Genomic DNA, 18,750 nt, shown 5'->3' on the forward strand with positions numbered 1-18,750 from the left:
TAATTTAGAGTGATATACCTGAAATCAGCACAGGTCTTCTCCAACAAGCTCCAGAGAAGGGAATTTTTCACTGATTTGGGTTTCAGGGCACATAAAGAACAATAAGCCGGAGGAACACTTACTTGCAATTCAAGTCTAAAGTGAAGTCTGGGATTTCACCCTCAGATCTTCCTTTCTCTAAAAAATAAGAGTTCTGTCCACTGCCCTTACTCCTGCTATGCTTTTGAGATGAGTTTTGAGACCAAAAGGCAGCCATAGTTGTTATCTCGAAAGTCAAAAGCTGGGAAAAAGTTCAGTATAATTTCAGATAGAAACCCCAAGACTTGTTGAAGGAAGTAGGAAGTCAAGATAACCACTTAGTCAAATGAAGGTTGCTTCAGTGCTTCTGAATTTGACCGGCCAACGAGGAAAGATAACAGAACTCAAAAGACTTGCTTGAATGGCAATCAGCTATGTCAGCCAGCAGAGAGCAGATAGTATTGTGGCACATCATATTGCAATACCAATGTGTGATTTACTGTAACTGCGGCAGTGTCCCACTGCGTTGCTCTGGCCTCATCAGGCCTTGGCATTACCTCCTCCTCAGAGCTGGAACTGAGACCCTGCAACAGAGAAGGGGCAGGTTCAAGATGAGCCACAGACTTTATTTCCTCCCCTACCTGACAAAAGAACTTTTGAGCAGTGCAGATTTATTATGCGCATTGTGGGGAGGGGGAGGCTTTGAATATTGGAAGGTTAGTGAGCAAGAGACGATATCCCGAGAAACAACAGGGAGAAGAAAAAGGAGGATCTCAGGTGCTACTTATCTTCAGGATTGAAATCCCCCATGGATTTCCAGCCCAGGTAAACAAAGACTGAAATTTAGTGACAGAATGACAGAGAAAGAGAGAGTCCTGCACTAATCAAACAAAATCACAATCACCATTTTCTGAAAATTTGACTAGGATGATATTTGTTGGCATCATTACCTGTGATTTGAATCTCTCACAGATGATTCATATGAAACATTATCACTATCATTACTGGACTCTCCCCCACTTTACCACAGAAATAGCATTGCCTGGGTAAGGAGCTCGTCAATGCACCACTGGAGCAAAAATGCTCCTGGGCCAAAACATTCTTGTTTTCTCTATTCACATGCAGTCATTGCAGAAAGAGAATATGCACAACAACAGTGCAATTCTAGGACAGGCAGCAACACGCTGAGAGGCTTTATTGCTCATTAGGACTCAACCTTGTGCTCCTTTTGTATTCTTTGTATGGTGCCAGCATCAGTTGAAAATTCACTGGTGTATAAATGAACAAGATGTATTCAATAAGGAACTCAGACTGCAGCTAATAATAATGACAAGCATAACAGCAGGCAAAGAGTATATATAAATGAATCATATTACTCTCTGTTATCATATTTGCCCTGGCAAAGTGATGATAGGCCCCTTTCTTGCTTTGCTGTCCTGGGTGCAGCTTCCCTTCACATTTACTCTTTCTCATTGCCTGTGTGAGTCCTGCAGAAACAGCAGAAATAAGTCTGCTCCAGACTAAAATTCATGCAGTTTTCAGCTTTCTCAGTAATGAAGCATCATTTAACACACTGATATTGAAACAAACAGGTGTGTAAGCAGTGACATCTTGTCACTCTTCCAGAGAAACACTTTGCACCACCAGTCTGCAGCTGTTAGTTTAGTTGCCCAGCTGAGCGGGTGGCTAAACTGTCTTGCCAGACAGCCTTCTGTCAAACGCTTCACCACCCCAGATGAAATACCGGTGGACTCAGACATCCCACTAATGTCTGTGGAAGTCAGTGGAAGGAAAGCCTCAGACTGCTCTCACTGTAAATACTGGATTGCTGGATCACCTCAGCTCCGTGAGACACTTGAGTATGAAACATCAGCCATATCATGCTGAAGTCTGTGGACCTCCCTCTTTGACTGATCAAGGCTTACCTAACAAGCGTTAATATATCTAGCTGACATTTTTATGAATAGCTTGGGCTCTAAAGTTAAGTTTCACAGTGATAGCCCCACCAGATCTCTGGAGCACTATTTGCTTTTATTCTGGAAAGCTTAACACCGCCTGTGGATAAACTACAGTATGCCTACTTAACCGCCCTATATCATCCAGCACTGACAGCTGATATGTTAGAGGCAGGTAGAAACGCTAACCTATTTTATTCACTGGTAGGGTTACTTATCTTCCTGACCTGGCAACAAAAGTACAGGACTAAATCCAATAAGATATCCTTTCTCGTGAAGTATACCTGCAGGCACAACTGGTCATTTTGGGTCTGGATGGTTATGCAGGCACCACACACAATGCTATGAGGACTGAATACTCAATCAGTAGATGTGAGATCCACAGCTACTACGATATTTATGTCTTAGACCCTCCTCACCTGCATTACCTCCTTCGTAGGGCAGGTAATGGTCTTCTTGGAGAACATCCATTTGAAATGCCACATTGCTGAAAATCATGACAAGAGTGAATGTTAGGTCATACTTTGGTGCCCACGTCCATGATAATTCTAGTGCCAATAATCATCTAGGCAGGGATTTCTCCAGGATCTAAGCAGCAAGTGGCTAAATCCAGTGAAAATCCCAGCCAGAAGGAACAAGTCAAGAAAAGGGTTAATAACTAAAGAGAAAACTCATCTGAAATGTCAGTACTGTGGGGAGTGTCCAGCAACTAAATGGCTTTATTACATGAGTTAAAAATTGCAATAAGTATATTTTCAGATAATGTGACAAAATAAATGTAATGATCCACAGTCTAAATTCTTAGTTATGCCATGACAATAAAAACATTATATGCAGTACTAGTTGCATGCACATTATGTCACACTTGCAGGCAGCGGTGAGGAACAGAAAGCCTGTTCCTGTAAGGTGAGAGTAAGGACAGGATCTGCTGTAGAGAAATGTTAAGCCATCCTTCCAGGATGGGCTGAATGCAGTTGGGACAGTCACTTACAGAAGACGTCGGACAAAGCCTGCCTTACTGGTAAACAACAGCGGTGAAGCTATAACAGCGCAAGCTCAAAGGCGGGCTTGCTCAGCTCACCTCTGAAGCGGGTGCTCACCTGATGATACAGTCAATACTGAAATTTTTGCCAGCCCTTCACTATGATCTTAGCCATGTCAGCAGCAGTATAGTGGTTGGGCAGAAGAGAGGGAGGAGGGCTTCTACCAATGCAGAGATGCAGAGCAGTTCTACCCTGGGAGCGTGTTGTGCAAAGCTGTCCCAGAAGACCGGCTTTCTGGGGAATAAAGTTCCTCATTGCTCCCATTGCCGAAATTGTTCCCTGTCCCTCTGCTCAGTAAATCCAAAGCAGAAAAGCTCACTCTTCCCAGGACTACTGCTGGGTTGCCAGAGCAGGAGGTACAGCAATCCTCCAGGTTTGCTGGTCCCTCCTTGGTACTCCCATCCCCTGCATTTTGTGCCCGCACAGTGAGAACCGCGGGTATGTCACCAAAACAAGGTCAGCCTTGACAAGGTGAAGCCCCTCACTCAGTGGTCCCTGAGAAGTGCTGAGGTGCTTAGCCTACAACTGCAAGGACAAAGCAGCATAAAGTGGTGACTCTCCCAGGATTTGCAGTGCTGGTGATCAAAATGCCTACCCACTTTACAGATTATCGTCAGGATAATAATTTCTAAATAAGGTAGGTTGTAAAGCGTAAGAGGAAAGCACCATGTAACTACTGCCCACCTGCCTGCCCATCCACATGGATCTTCTGCACACACAGCCATCATTCAGAGCATACTTACATTCACCATAATACCTAGTAGCAACAATTTTCCTTTTGTCATGTCCTCGGGAGGTAATACAATAAACCTCAAACAAACAAAATAGACTCCTCCCTCCTTAAGAAAATGTAATTTGAACATTATAGCCAAATGAATAATCATTCCTGAAAGGCAGAAACAATATTGCTGTTGAATTAGTGCTGGATGTTCTTTTGTTAAATTGTATACAATCAAAGCAAGGTGCCAAATTGCCAACTAACTGTCTGGAGGTCGATTTTTAAATTCACGGATGAGCTAATGCATTTGTGGCAGTGATCATAAAGGGAGGAGTTCACCTTGCATTAGCCTTGACTCATAACTATAAATCTACCATGTTACCAGAAATAGATGTCCTATTTCTTGTCATTGATCTGCAAGCCATAATTTAAACATTTACATGTCCTAACGTTGAGCCTTTCAATTGCCCGAAACATCTCTCTCCAGGGAATGCTCACCACAAGGACAGGGACTGTAAAAGTAAGAGAATCTTCAGAGAAAACTGGGAACTTTGGCATCTTAAAGCATACCAAAAGGCTCATAAGGTGGTATGAATCAAAAATAAACAAAAAAAACAAATTGATAAGGGTCAAATGAGGACAGGACAGAAGTAAAACAAATGTGCCCTATCTTAAACATGGCTAGGCAAAAGAAATTGAAAGTGAAAGAAGTCTATGTGACCAGTAAGCGGCAAAGGTGAAGAAACTGCCAGAAAATTAACCGATATATTGTATTGTCTTCCAGTAAAACTAACACCTACTACAGGGTCATTCTCTTAAAACAAAGATTTCAGAATTAGGAGAAAAACTAATATAAAAGCCAGAGAAAATTGGTTCCCCTTGAAGTAATGCTTTATTTTTCCTTGAAATCGATAGTTTTAAACCATTATGTATGGGAAATATCTTCAATGAGCTACCAGTAATGAAAAGATGTATTCATTTGGGTGAAGTACCTGGCAAATTTAAAGGAAGTGATTTCAAGGCTGTAGTACAATGGAACAGACATCATTTGTAGGTGAGAAGGGAGATCATATAGATTATTTTCCAGACAAGTTTGCAATATTTCATAAATATGTACATAAAATTCTTATCTGTTTCTTGCAAAGTGCTCTGTTTCCTAAAGTGTGGAAATTGCTGTTAGATAGCTAATTAAACCAGTGCAGTATGTCCTAAACCTCAGAGGAAAAGTTTTGCATGTGTTTTAGTGTGAAAGTCTTGAGGTGTTTTAAATTCTAACATTTATTTTTTTGCAGAGAATCATATAGAAGGTTATTATTTTTAATTTAGCTATTTCAGGCATAGCAGTCCAGAGATCTGAGGCCACAAGAAGCATCAGAAATCTCGTAACAGTTTATTGCAGTATGCTCATGAGTTTTAAATCTCATACTTTTTATGCCAATTTGGATATTCACTGCTCCCTGTAATTTCATTTTTTTAATATAATCTGCATTAGAAGCAGGCTAAGGAAACCAAGGCTGATCACTTAACTGAGGACAATAAATAGATAACAACAGAATATTTGAAAGCCTCATGAACTTTAGTAAGGTGTTTGTGGTGTTTCATCATGAGGTCAGTTACAAACAACAATGCTTTGGTTTAATGCCTACCTGACTTCAGGTTTTTTAGTTTGCCATTTGCAGTAGCAGCAAAGCACTAGATCAAAGCACTCTGCCTTCTTGTTCAGTTATACTGGAAATCCAGTATGCAGACCTGTCAGCTTTTATAAGCCTGTAATTTTAAACTAAATTATTTGTTAATAATTTCTGCTTTGCTACTTCTTTCAAGCAGTTCTTTGCACATAAAATTAAGAAATATCCATGCATGTAATGGTATGTTAGTTATCTGACTGGCCTTAGTATATATTAAAATTCCACTCGTCTTATATTCAGATGTAAATACATACATAAATTTGCTGTGTTTAAATTCTCTGCTAAGCAAAATAATAACTACGCTATTTTTGTATTGGAGGAAGGAGCAATTAGCTGGTCTTACCTCTAAGGCAAACGTGCGCCGTAGGGCCCAGCGCTGGATGGGGAGTCATGCAGATGGGGTGCTCTGGGGGAGTGTATCATACCCCCTTGCATGCGCACACCTCTGGGCTTCCGCCATACAAAAACTGGGGATCAAGAAATCTGGGCAGCAGTGAGCAGCCAGGTCTCATCCCCATGTCCTGTCAGCCAGTGGCCAGGAAACCACATCCCAGTACCAGGAAGCTGGAAACAATCCCAGGACCTGGAGCTTGGAGGCAGTCAGCTGAATTGTTTATCACAGGATAAGTTACTCCATTCACTTTGGGAAAGGCAAAGTACATGCTGACAATGGGATCAAATGTCAGAGCTGGGCATGTCTGCAAGCAGTACATGACATTTTGATGTAGTCTGGCAGCACCTGTGTTCATATTTCCTAGCAAAGGTTTATGGCCACAGCACCTCCTTAAGAGAAAGAGGCTTTAGTGCATCCAAATTAATCAAGTCTTCAATAGAAAAAGGGAAATTTCTGAACAGGGCTGTTAGCAAGTGAGGAAAGAAAACTTCTGTGATTGTCATTGATGATGTATTTGTTAATACTCTTAGTTTTCTTGTATTCCACAGATCTGAATATTATCTCTTTCTGAAGGAAAACCTTGATCTTTTATTACAAAAGATTGTATTAACTTTTCCATTGCTTTGTACGGAATTGCTTTGGGTTTCCTAAAACCTGAATTTCTGTCTGTGATTTACTATTGCGAAAAAATGCCACAGAAGAGAGATGGGGTCTAAAATTGCCCTGTTATAGACCTCATGCCAGTTGCAAATGGTTAGAATTTCTTTTACATCAAAAAGTTGATTTTAATCTGTCTTCTAATCTCCCCTTTCTCGCACTATTAACTACTAAGAATCTTCTTACGCAGCTTTTCCTTATAACTCACCAAATGCCTGTATCAATCTTTTAAAACTGTGACTTCCCTGTTATGTCTAATAATTCATAATGCGTTAAAGACTCTACTTCTGACAGTTTTGCGTTTACCACATTTTGATTTCATTGAGTGTCCTTGTTCTTGTTATGAGACTAAGAGGACAAAACCTCCTTATTCATATTCCTTAGGCTATCATTACTTGATACACGTTTATAAGTTCTCTTCTTGCCTCCTTTCTAAGTCTTCCAGCACTTTTGCAAAAGCTTCTGGTAGTTTCTGCTAATGACTGTGAGAGGATCCTCAATTCATCGTAAAATTATTCGGTAATAACATGACTCGTCACTTTGGTTTTGTTAGAATCAGAACAATTTAGGTTGGGAGGGACTTTGAGAGACCACCCAGTCCAATCCCTTTCTCAAAGCACGACTGGCTTCAAAGTTAAATGAGGTGGCTCAGGGCCTTGTCCCATAAAGCGCTGAAAATCTCCAAGCTGTTCCATGACATCCCGAAACAGCCTCGTTCAGTGCTGAACCACTCCCACAGGAAGAATTTCTTCCCCTATATCCAACGTGTTTTTCGTTGGTGTAGCTCGCGAATGCTGCCTCTTCTCCTTTTGTTGTGCACCTCTGAAAAGCATCTGTCGCGCTGCGCTTATAAGCCCCCTTCATGTAGTAAAAGAAAGCAATTAGATCCCTCCCTTGGCCTTCGCTTTCATAGGCTGAGCAATGCCAGGTCCCAGAGCCGCCCCCCACACATTCCGTGCTCCAGCCCCCTAGCCATGCTGGTAGCCCTCCATAGACTCTCCTCCGTTTATTAATATCCCTCTCGTATTGGGGAGCCAAAGACTGGACACAGTATCCCAGACACAGCCTCAAAAATGCCAAATAGAAAGGAATAATCGCTTACCTTAACTTGCTGGCTATATTCTTGCTAAAATAGGCCGATTTGTGATAGCCTTCATTGCCACCAGAGAGCTCTGCTGACTCCTGTTCAGCTTGCTATATACAGGAACCTGCCAGATTTTTCCTGCAGAGCTGCTCCTCAGTCCCTTGTCCCCAGCCTGCACTGTTGCATGGAGTTTTTCTGTTTCAGGTGCAGGACTTTGCATTTTAATTTGTGCATTCCATGAAGATTCCTTCGTTCTTCCAAACTGTCACGATTCCTGTAATAGACAACTCTACCCTCCAGCACATCAAAATCTCCACCTACCTAATCTGGTGTCATCTGCTAACTCAATGAGTGCGCGTTCCTTCCCATGACTCAGATTGTTTGTGGAGCTCAATCAACGCTATTGGTCCCACTATCCGTTGTTGTAATGGGCAAGTAATAACTTTCAATTCCTGCTAGAAATATCTTCCAGTTTTGATTTTAGAATTCTGACACTCAGGTAGTCCCTTCCGTGTAAATTAACAGTTCAGTCAGCTGCCTTTGAGAAGCTATGGTATTGATATACACAGCCTGGTGTAGCTTTAGATGCCTTCAGTAATGTATGATCCTCCCAAGTCCACTTGAGAGAAAATTCAATGGTTTAGGAGAATTAACTGATAGAATTGTGATCTGGCTTACCTCTTACTTCGCTTAATATTCTTGAGTTTCTCCTTGTGTCATCCTGAGCATTGCATTTTATCCTTTCTGTTTGCACCTTCAGATTCACATTCAGTTACCTACAGCTCTATGTCCAAGGAATGCAAGAATATACTAAGAATAAAGAATGAGGTCTTGCAATAGCTTTTGATATACTTTTTGTTCAGTACTGACACGGCCTGCAAAAAAGTTCAAGGACCTTTCAAAAATGCTGAGTACCTTAAATAAAACTATGCTATAACCATACAGCAGCTTTTTTGTAAAGCTGTATTTGTGTTAACCAAATTTCAGTTTTAGCCAGATATGACTTAAAATTCCAGGTACTTTTCTATAAATAACACAGAATTAGGTTTGAAATGTGTACTCCACTTCTGAAACAGAAGACCCCCTTTCTTAAAGGGTATTCTGTACCTCATATTTAATGTTCAATACATTGCTTATTTAAATAAAGACGAAACACACCCTACTTGCATACATTTAGCTAAACTTAACTAACTTTGAGTGTTCTTTTGGAAACCAAAATGTTTCATGATTCCAGTGTGACTAATTAGCCTGAAATCCTTCAACTGGATTTTGCCATTCAATAAGAATATCTAGTGTTTAAGGGTTCCCAAACCTTGATTGCACTCTGAAACTAATCATGGCCACAGCAGTTACTATGCAAAAATGTAGTGTCCAATCTCACCAAAAAGAATTGGCTTTTGGATGAATAACACAGAAGCAAAGTTCCAGTTTTTGTCCTCTCTAGGTGAAGTAGACTTCCACCTACAACAATTATTACCCTCTAGGGTGAGGTAAGCACTACCTTGCCTGCGACAGTTAAAACCTATGCTATGAAGGGAATACTGAAAAAATTCAACTAGGCTCAGTAAACAAACAAGCAAACAAACAAACAAACAAAACATAAAATAAAGCTGCTGCCAACTAACGACAGGATTCGCAAGGGGCTCACTTTTAAACAGTTGTCAGGAAAACACAAGTATGGTACTGCGTGACTAGTCATGAAGGCTCATGAGGTGATAGGAAGGTTTGAGGAAGACATTGTATTAAGCACCATACCTCTATTCCTGCTAACGTTTCCTGCCTGCTACCAACAGGAAATGCTGACACAGGAAGCCAAGCATGAAAACAGGGTTAAGGGCCCTACTGAATTCAAAGGACCCCCTAGCAATATAAGTGGCCTAGAAGTCCAGGAAGTGCAAATTGTAATCAAGGTGATTACTGTATCAATTTACCACTGACAAAAAAAACCTGGCCAGATGCATGCCTTATACTTGTTTATGTCAACTTGCCAAAGGCTGTTGCAAGTGAAAAAGTTACAGCAAACGCCAGTCTTTCTCTTTTAGGCACTTACTGCACTAGTTTCAGGGAGTTCTTCTCTGCTTGAAGCTTCTCATCTTTTGGCTGTGTTTTCCTTCTATGTCCTCTAACAAAAATGGATGGAATTCCACTGTTTGTTTCCAGGGCAAGTATATGAGATAGACAGGAAAAAATGGAAACTGTCATAATGAATCACACCTGTGATTTATCTCATCATTCTTGGTGGGCTGCAAAGGTACTGCTTCATCTGAGTTTATTAACAGCATTTCTCCTGTCTTCTCAATGAATCCATTCTAAATGAGAGAAAAAACTAACACAAACAATTTTTTAGCAATCTGGCAATAAATTCTCTCTGTTTTTACTGTTATACCACAGATCTCCTTCATAGTTTATGACACAACTTGATTTATAGTATTCATAATGTCACTAAATAAACCTATAGCTCTGATCTCTGAATATGGAGGTGTATGGCTTCTTCATTTATAAACTGAGTTGGTGATGAGAGCGCATTGGGTAAAGTGTAGTGGGGCTGCTGGACATGTGAACTGAAAGCCTTTAAGTCTGCCTTCTTAATTTAATCTTAATATTTATCACTCCACTAGAAAGAAGTTCCCTCCCTTTGCAATATCTGCACTGCAAAGCTTTTCAGTTGGTAAGATTTTCCCTAACAGTTATATTGTCCCCTTATGTATTATGAGAGGTAATGGGGACGTCTGAAGAACGTAAAAGTTGACCAGTGTCAATAAACCTACCATTAATTTGAAAAGGGAGAAGAAAGCCACACATAAAAAGGTACTTTCTATAGCTTATTCCAAACTCTACCCAAAAAGAGAAGCTATTATTTTTAGCCAAGTTTTCCTTGCACCACAGTGTATGTTCCCATCTAAAGCACCAGGAACACCTTTATTTCCCGTACAACATCTATTACGTTCACCATATTCAGAAGTAACTTCATAGTGCAGCAATGGCCATTCCTAGCTCGGGATAAGTAAGGGCTCCAGCATATTTAAAGAATGAGCAAGAGAAAAGAAGGAAAAACATCTGGCCTTACTGGATTTTAAGGCCTGTTTTAGAAACCTCTTAGGACAGATAGTGCAATGCTGTGAAGGGCTGTAAAAGTTTTCCTCTTACTGGCCTACGAAGTGTCACTAATGACTAATGCTACTATCTCAAACTTGTGATAAAAAGTTTTACAGCAATGCACACCATTATAGATCCTTTTTAGTTCCATATATCTGCAAATCTTCAAACCATCTGCCAACACTGAAGCTTTAAGAAAAGTGGGCTTAAAAGAAAAGGGTTTCATTTGGCAATCTTGTGCCAATAGCTATTGACTGGAAGAAATCATTACATGCAGTAGGGAGGCAGCGTGGACACATCCTGCTTTTGGACATGGGCTTTGGTGTCTTAGAAATACCAAGACCTGGGAGACTTGCCCTGACCACCACCATCCCTGACAAATCTCTTAACCTCTCTTTTTTCCAGTTCTTTCATGCGGCAAGAATAGCAGGATAATAAAATGTCAAATAGGACTTACTACTTCATAGAAATGGAAATCTTTTGCAGAGGAAGTTCATCTTTGATACAGGTCTGAAAGCATACCTGAGGACAGGGCTCATGAGCTTCTTCATGAGCCTACAGAGCACTTGTTATAGTACAGCAGTAACAAACCAGGCCAGAGCTAAGAAATATGTGGACTGGAACACATTATCTATGTAAATTTGGAAAATAAACCTCTCTTTCTCCTTTCCCATAATTTCATTCCTTTTCGGGGAATCTAGTAAGACTTCAGAGGAAATGAGGAAGAAAAGAGCTGTTACAAGCCTCTTTGAATTACCGTGGGCCATTCTTTTGGTGAAACCAAATTAGATAGCTGCACGGAGAGCAGCTTTTAGGGCTGACTCATGGAAAAGAGTTTCAGTAGATACCGTTATTCCTCTGAGACCCCCCCGCTTAAGAACCTATACTGTTCTATGATGTCATGTCAATCAAGAGCTGGTTTTTTTTTCTTCTCTAAGCCAGGTTGGTTGTGTGCTGAGTTATATTTGCCCAGTGTTTCCAGAGGAAGGAGGCTGTGCTCTGGACTCCATTCCCATTCTTATTCTTTTCTTTTTCCCTCACTTCTGCCAGAACCCTTGGGCCTCTGAATAAATAATGTTTTGATATGAAAAAAGTTGCTTTGGTTTCCAGTGATGAGAATTTAAGACACATCAAACCCAGGTGAGATTATAAGGGTAAAGCAGACAGGGAGTAGGGGTTCTGGCAATTGTTAAGCTCCCTACCAAGGGGAGAAAAAACAAATTCTACCACAAAAATGAGCTCTTGGAGTGAAAGAGTCTGAGCCATATCTCAAATTGAAAGCACCAAAACCTTTCCTGTGGCTTTTATTCAGCAGAATCTCTTTGAAATTTCCCCCTCTTAAATAATGTTGTCAGGTATGTCTGGCTACAAATACTTGTCTGAAATAACTTTATTTCGGTAGAGAGTGAAATCATAAGTATAAATAAAGAAGATATTGGCCTATCTCAGTTAGATACAGAAGGCTGGTCCAAAATGAGCACTGTAGTATTTCAAATATGGACTAAATTTAGACTATATTAATAAAACTGAAATAAGACACTTGCACTGAACTTGAGAGTTATTTATTTCAGTGATGCTTTAATAACTCATAAACAGGTTAAGTAAGAAAAAGGAAATCACAATTAAATCAAAAGGAAGATCAACACACAGACGCTAATTAAACAAAACCAAATTTGTGCATATAGATACAGATTTAATCATTTAGTTTTATGACACGTTTTAGTATTTAACAGTGGGAAAAGCTTCTGCTCTGCCAATACACTTCTCTGTATTTTTACAGTTAGTTAATGTGTAGTGGTAACAGTGGGGCCTGTATGCATAAAGACTCTATTTTCCTTTCTGGTAAGAAAGCTTGAAATAGGAACAGAATTTTTCATAGAAACAGTATTTATCCCTGTGACCACAAGGGGGGCAAGAGAGGGTTGGATACCAGTGTAGAGAGACACTCAAGGTTCGTGAGGGGTTGAACAGGGTAGATTTAACAAAGGTCTTGCACTCCAAGCTGCACGGGGAGCTCCAGGAACCGCGTGGAGGGGTCACTGATGGGAGGCTGCTGGAGAAACGGGTCGGATGCAGGGTTTCCACACCCGGGCAGGAGTTGACTCACTGCAACCTAAGAGCCCCTTAAATCTACTAGAACTATTTCCTTATCTCAGCTGTGCTAACCTTGAGTAGCTTCTGGCTGGGAAGCAGCTAGACATTTTGCTGACAAAACGGAATATGCATCCCTGGCCCTGATGTGAATTTGGAGTTTCAGTGTGTGCTTTCACATACTGGGCCTGCTACCACGTACTCTGCCAGTCACTGACTCGTTGCCAGATCTTCCGCAGGTGGTTCTCACTACTATCCCCATTTTACATCAATGTGTGTTGTGACACTAGCTAAGTACATCACCTTGTGAAGAAAAGTATTATTTTAAACAGGTGTTTGCTTTGCTTTATTTACAGCAACCCATGTCTTCTCAATCCTCTGTTAACCCCCAAGCCCAATTTATGTCTGCATAGATGGTCAGGCTTTCACAGCACCCCAACGGAATACACGTTCTCAGTTTTTAAATGGAAGAAATCAACCAAAAAACTGCCTTTCCAGCTTAAAAAAAATCATGAAGAGAACACAATGAGAACTTTGTGCCTTGTGGAATATAATTACATCTGTCAGGAGCCTCCTGTCATGTTTGTGGGATTTGAATGTTTATTACATAACATTGTTACTTAAAAACCAAGGGACTGGCTGTGCCCTTCCAATGATGTGTTGAAACAGGTCGCATGGCATGTACATGTACGGAAGTACACATTCATTTATAGCTTTAGAAGTAAAATAAGATGAAAGGAAGGGAGAGGGAGCAGAGGCCAGGCAAATCATAAGACCAGATGGTTTGATAAGTCAGCTGATACTAACCCAAACTTCCCCTTTCATCTATATATAAAAGCCTGGACACCAGTAGGCATGGGGTGAGGGAGGTAACTGAGGTCCCTTAAGGAAGCACCTGAAGGATTTTGTCAGGAAGTAATGAGCTCTACGTGACCTGGCAGTCGTAGGCTGCCTGCCTTCCCCAAGCAGGGTATTTTGGTGCACCTGAGATGTATCCCAGGGGTTGCCCAGTACAAGAATAACATTATACAAATGCCAACTGCACATCTTGCATAAGAATTAAAGCTGACACAGAGGCAGCCTTACAACTGCAGCTCTTTGTTGGCTGTATCTGCACTACAAAATTCATTTCAGAGAATCACAGAATCACAGAATGCTTGAGGTTGGAAGGGACCTCTGCAGATCCTCTAGTCCAACCGCCCTGCTCAAGCAGCGTCACCTAGAGCACATTGCCCAGGACTGCATCCAGGCAGGTTTTGAATATTTCCAGGGAAGGAAACTCCACAACCTCTCTGGGCAACCTGGTCTGGTGCTCTGTCACCCTCACGGGAAAGAAATTTTTCCTCATATTCAGATGGAACTTCCTGTGGTTCAGTTTCTGCCCGTTGCCTCTCATCCTATTGCTGGGCACCACAGAGAAGAGTCCGGACCCATTCTCTTGACACCCCACCATCAGATACTTTGATCAGATCCCTCTTCAGCCTTCTTCTCCAGGCTGAACAGGCCCAGCTCCCTCAGCCTCTCCTCATATGAGAGATGATCCAGGCCCTTAATCATCTTAGTAGCCCTTTGCTAGACTTGCTCCAGGAGTGCCATGTCTCTCTTGTACTGCGGAGCCCAGAACTGGACACAGCACTCCAGGTGAGATCTCCCCAGGGCTGAGGAGAGGACAGCCTCCACCTGTTGGCAACACCCTGCCTAATGCACCCCAGGAGACCATTGGCCTTCTTGGCCACAAGGGCACACTGCTGGCTCATGTTTAACTTGTTGTCCACCAGCACTCCCAGGTCCTTCTCTGCAGAGCTGCTTTCCAACAGGTCAACCCCCAGCCTGTACTGGTGCATGGGATTATTCCTGCCTAGGTGCAGGACCCTGCACTTGCCTTTGTTGAACTTCATGAGGTTCCTCTCTGCCCATTTCTCCAGCCTATCCAGGTCCCTCTGAAGGGCAGCGCAGTCTTCTGGTGTGTCAGCCACTCCCCCCAGGTTAGTAGCATCAGCAAACTTGCTGAGGGTGCACTCTGTCCCTTCCTCCAGGTCACTGATGAACACATTGAACAAGATTGGACCCAGGACTGACCTCTGGGGCACACCGCTAGCTACAGGCCTCCAACTAGACTCTGCGCCACTGATCACAACCCTCTGAGCTCGGCCATCCAGCCAGTTCTCAATCCACCTCACTGTCCACTCATCTAGCCCACACTTCCTGAGTTTACCTAGGAGGATGTGATGGGAGACAGTGTCCAAAGCCTTGCTGAAGTCCAGGCAGACAACATCCACTGCCAGTCATTCCATCATAGGAGGCTATCAGCTTGGTTAAAAGCATGATTACCCCTTGGTGAATCCACACTGACTACTCCTGATCACTTTCTTGTCCTCCACATGCTTAGTGAGGACCTCCAGGAGGAGCTGCTCCATCACCTTTCCAGGGATGGAGGTGAGGCTGACAGGCCTGTAGTTTCCTGGCTCCTCCTTCTTGCCCTTTTGGAAGACTGGCGTGACATTGGCTTTCTTCCAGTCCTCAGGCACCTCTCCTGATCTCCAGGACCTTTCCAAGATGATGGAGAGTGGCCTAGCAGTAACATCCGCCAGCTCCCTCAGCACTCGTGGGTGCATCCCATCGGGGCCCATGGGTTTATGGATGTCAAGTTTGGACAAAAGTTCTCTAACCTGATCCTCCTGCACCAAGGGAGAGTCTTCCTTTCTCCAGATTTTCTCTCTTGTCTGGAATTCCTGAGAGTGGTCTTAGAAGTAAAGACTGAAGTAAAGACTTCTCTGTATCCTTTGTTACCAGGGCACCCACCCCATTCAGCAGCAGGCCCACGTTTTCCCTAGTCTTCCTTTTGTTATTGATGTATTGGAAGAAGCCCTTCTTGTTGTCCTTGACATCCCTTGCCAGATTTAATTCCAACTGGGCCTTAGCCTTCCTTGTCGCATCCCTGCACGCTCTGACAACGTCCCTGTATTCCTCCCAAGTGGTCTGTCCCCTTTTCTGCATACTGTGTACTTCCTTCTTCTGTTTGAGTTTTGCCAGTAGTTCCATGCAGGTCTCCTGCCTGCTTTGCTGGATTTCTTACTCAGAGGGATGCACTGCTCTTGAGCCTGGAGGAGGTGATGCTTGAATATTAACCAGCTCTCCTGGACCCCCTCTTCCTTCTAGGGCCCTACCCCACGAGATTCCCCTAAGTAGGTCCCTGAAGAGGCCAGAGTTAGCTCTCCTGAAGTCCAGGGTTGCGATCCTACTCATTGCCCTGCTTCCCTCCTCGTAGGATCCTGAACTCCACCATCTCATGGTCGCTGCAGCCAAGGCTGCCCCCAGCCTTCACATCTCCAGCTAGACCTTCTTTGTTTGTTAGTACAAGGTCTAGCAGTGCACCTCTCCTTGTTGGCGTCTCCACCACCTGGGTCAAGAAATTATCATGAATGCTCTGCAGGAACCTTTTCAATTGTTTATGTCTAGCTGAACTCTAGGAAATGATCTTCAGCCACCATGCCAAGTGGCATGAACTGGTTTAGAGCACAGAGACTTGGAGTCCTCTCCAAAAGAACATAAGCCAGGTCCCATTATAAAGCACATAACCCTAGGTCTCACCTGGGCTGCAAGTGATATCCTTTTAGTCATCAGACATAGTTGTTTTTTTGATGTAGTTTATTTCAGATCAAAATTTCTGAAATGATTTGGACTGTGTTTCAGTCCTCCAGGATGATTTTTTCAATAGCATGAAGCTCTGGGTAAGTCCTGGGGCATGGTATGAGGACTGGTGGGTATTTGAAGGTGCAAAAATTGCTATGATAGTGCTGAAGTGGGCTGGGCAGAGGGATCCAAGCTTGGGACTCTCGTTCATGCTGCCCATTGAGAGTAGTCCCTGGACTAGACTTTCCTCAGAAGCAAACCCAGGTTTTTGTTTTTAGTTGTTTTTATCAACGGAAATGCACCAAGTCATTCCAAACAGAGTTCCCATAAGCAAATTAACATTTCTGCAGTATGAACCAAGGGATGAACTAGGGAACTAAACTATTTGTGTAGATGTACCAGCGATTCTGACGTGGGTCCAATAATATTTTTACTACATCTTTCAATTCCATTCAGGGATATTAAAAGATTCTCAGTTAACTCTTTCTTGACCAATAATATTGTTCAAGTAGGAAACTGAGAATTTTCACCCAAGTATTTAGAGTCTCCTTTAGACAAGGGCAATCAGAAAAGGTCTCTTGCAAAATCAGACTGTGTCCAGCTGTATCCTCCCTGTCTAGGCTTGCCAGCTGGTCTCCAATTGTCCAGATCAGGACATTCTATAGTTCTCATCCAGCACTCTGGGCAAAAGGCCTGGTTCATTCTTTTTAATGTGATTCCCAAATACCAACAGAGCTGGGGTGGGCAGTCAGATGAAGAAACTAGGAAGGGCTCTGCTGCAATAACAAAGGCAGTTTCTACCAGAGGGAATTTCCTGAAACGGTTTCCCATGAATCAAGTCATGTGATCACCCCTGTGATAAAATATATGTGCTATGCAATGTAAGAATATTTGCCTTCTTTAATATGGTTTGGCAAAAATGATCTTTATTATCATCTACTTTTCCAAGCCCAAATATTCATTAATCTGAAACCAGGAATGTTGGGTCAGTTCACCCATCAGAAGGATAGTATGCCTTTCTTCTTTGATGTTACATACTACGCTTTACCACACTCAGCTTGGTTCACTTTCCTAAACTCTTCAACCATATACAAACTGTTCTGATGTTGAATATTAATACAAGTAGTCTAGGTTAGTTCTCAGGGTAAATGAGATAATGAAAAGACAGAAACCTGTAAATAAACTAGTTAGCAAAAAGAGAGAAAATTAACTTCAGGAAAAAACCCACTAATGTATCTAAAACCAGTAAAGAAGTCATTCTGTGGTATGGAGGCCGAGAGACATGCCAACCCCTTGCTGGTTTTCATGGTGCCATGTCTGTTACACACTACAGATCATTAAAAAGGCTGTACTCAAAGTGAGGGAAGATCACTGTGTGAAAGAAGAAGGTGATAAGGAGCAACCCACCGCCCTATGCCTGTCCCTCAAAGGAGTCTCTGCACAATGATTGCTTCATAGCAGCCTCCTGAGAAATCTTCACGAATCTCCAACACAAAGCTCTACTACTTGTCTATGGCATAGGCAACATCCTCAGCTGGATAATTAGAGGGCAATATGCTGGCAAAGAATCTGTGTAATCTATATAACAATAACAGTAAGAAAAAAGTCAACATTCTGGGGACTGTGCCAGTGATCAGGACTGTATAATTGCTGTAATTAAAAGAGAAGCAAATATTGCAGGGAAAGTAGGTCACTCTTCAGGCTGGTGTATATCCCTGATGCAAATGGAAACTGAATAAAGGAGATCATGCAATGTAATCTATAACAGACAAAAAGTCTGTTGTTCTGAGGTTGCTAGAGATCCTTCATTAAATGCCTTTGTTTTCACGTGCCCTCCCAGCAAGTATAATTTTCACAGAAATAATGAAGTTGCTTCAGTCTAGTGCAAGAACTATGGAAGAGTCCATTGTAGACTCCAGTGACTGGAGCGTACTTAAGACATATTTTGTACAATGATAGTTTTAAGGAGTTTATACTGCTGCTTACTTCAGAGCCTATGAATTTAAGCACTAGTGATCTGCTAATAGTAGTTTTCCCTCAGCAGCTGCTGAAATCAAGGCACATGGCTTTGTACTTTCAGAGACGCTGAGGCTCAAGTCGATATTTAAAATCAATACAAGCCACCTGAGAATGGGTTTTTGAGGAAAGAACAACCCACTTTAACAAGAAAATTAAGCTTTATGCTTCCATGCATCCTGTGCAGCACCTCCAAACAGGTGAAGGAGGCAATGGGCAGGCTATGTAACGCTGCTGTCTTGCCGGTTTCTGAAAGTATGTCATAGTGGTGATGCCTGCCTGCTCCAGTCCTCAGCCTGCATCTATGGTATGGCTGGCAATCACTCTCTCTTGCACTCCACTCGCTGCCTCCTTTTC

General features: G+C 42.3%; 1 long non-coding RNA gene across 1 annotated transcript; it reads right to left on the bottom strand.

Moving 5' to 3' along the window:
* Positions 1–575: 575 nt before the first annotated feature.
* On the bottom strand, positions 576–7,665 carry LOC138065808 (uncharacterized). The gene is made up of 3 exons (XR_011138877.1): positions 7,576–7,665; positions 2,393–2,460; positions 576–602 (listed from the first exon to the last, which is right to left on the bottom strand). It is a non-coding gene; the product is annotated as an uncharacterized lncRNA (long non-coding RNA).
* Between the last annotated feature and the right edge of the window lie 11,085 nt (positions 7,666–18,750).

The sequence above is a fragment of the Struthio camelus genome, chromosome 1 (genome assembly GCF_040807025.1).
Source record: "Struthio camelus isolate bStrCam1 chromosome 1, bStrCam1.hap1, whole genome shotgun sequence".
In the NCBI taxonomy this organism is placed as follows: Eukaryota; Metazoa; Chordata; class Aves; order Struthioniformes; family Struthionidae; genus Struthio; species Struthio camelus.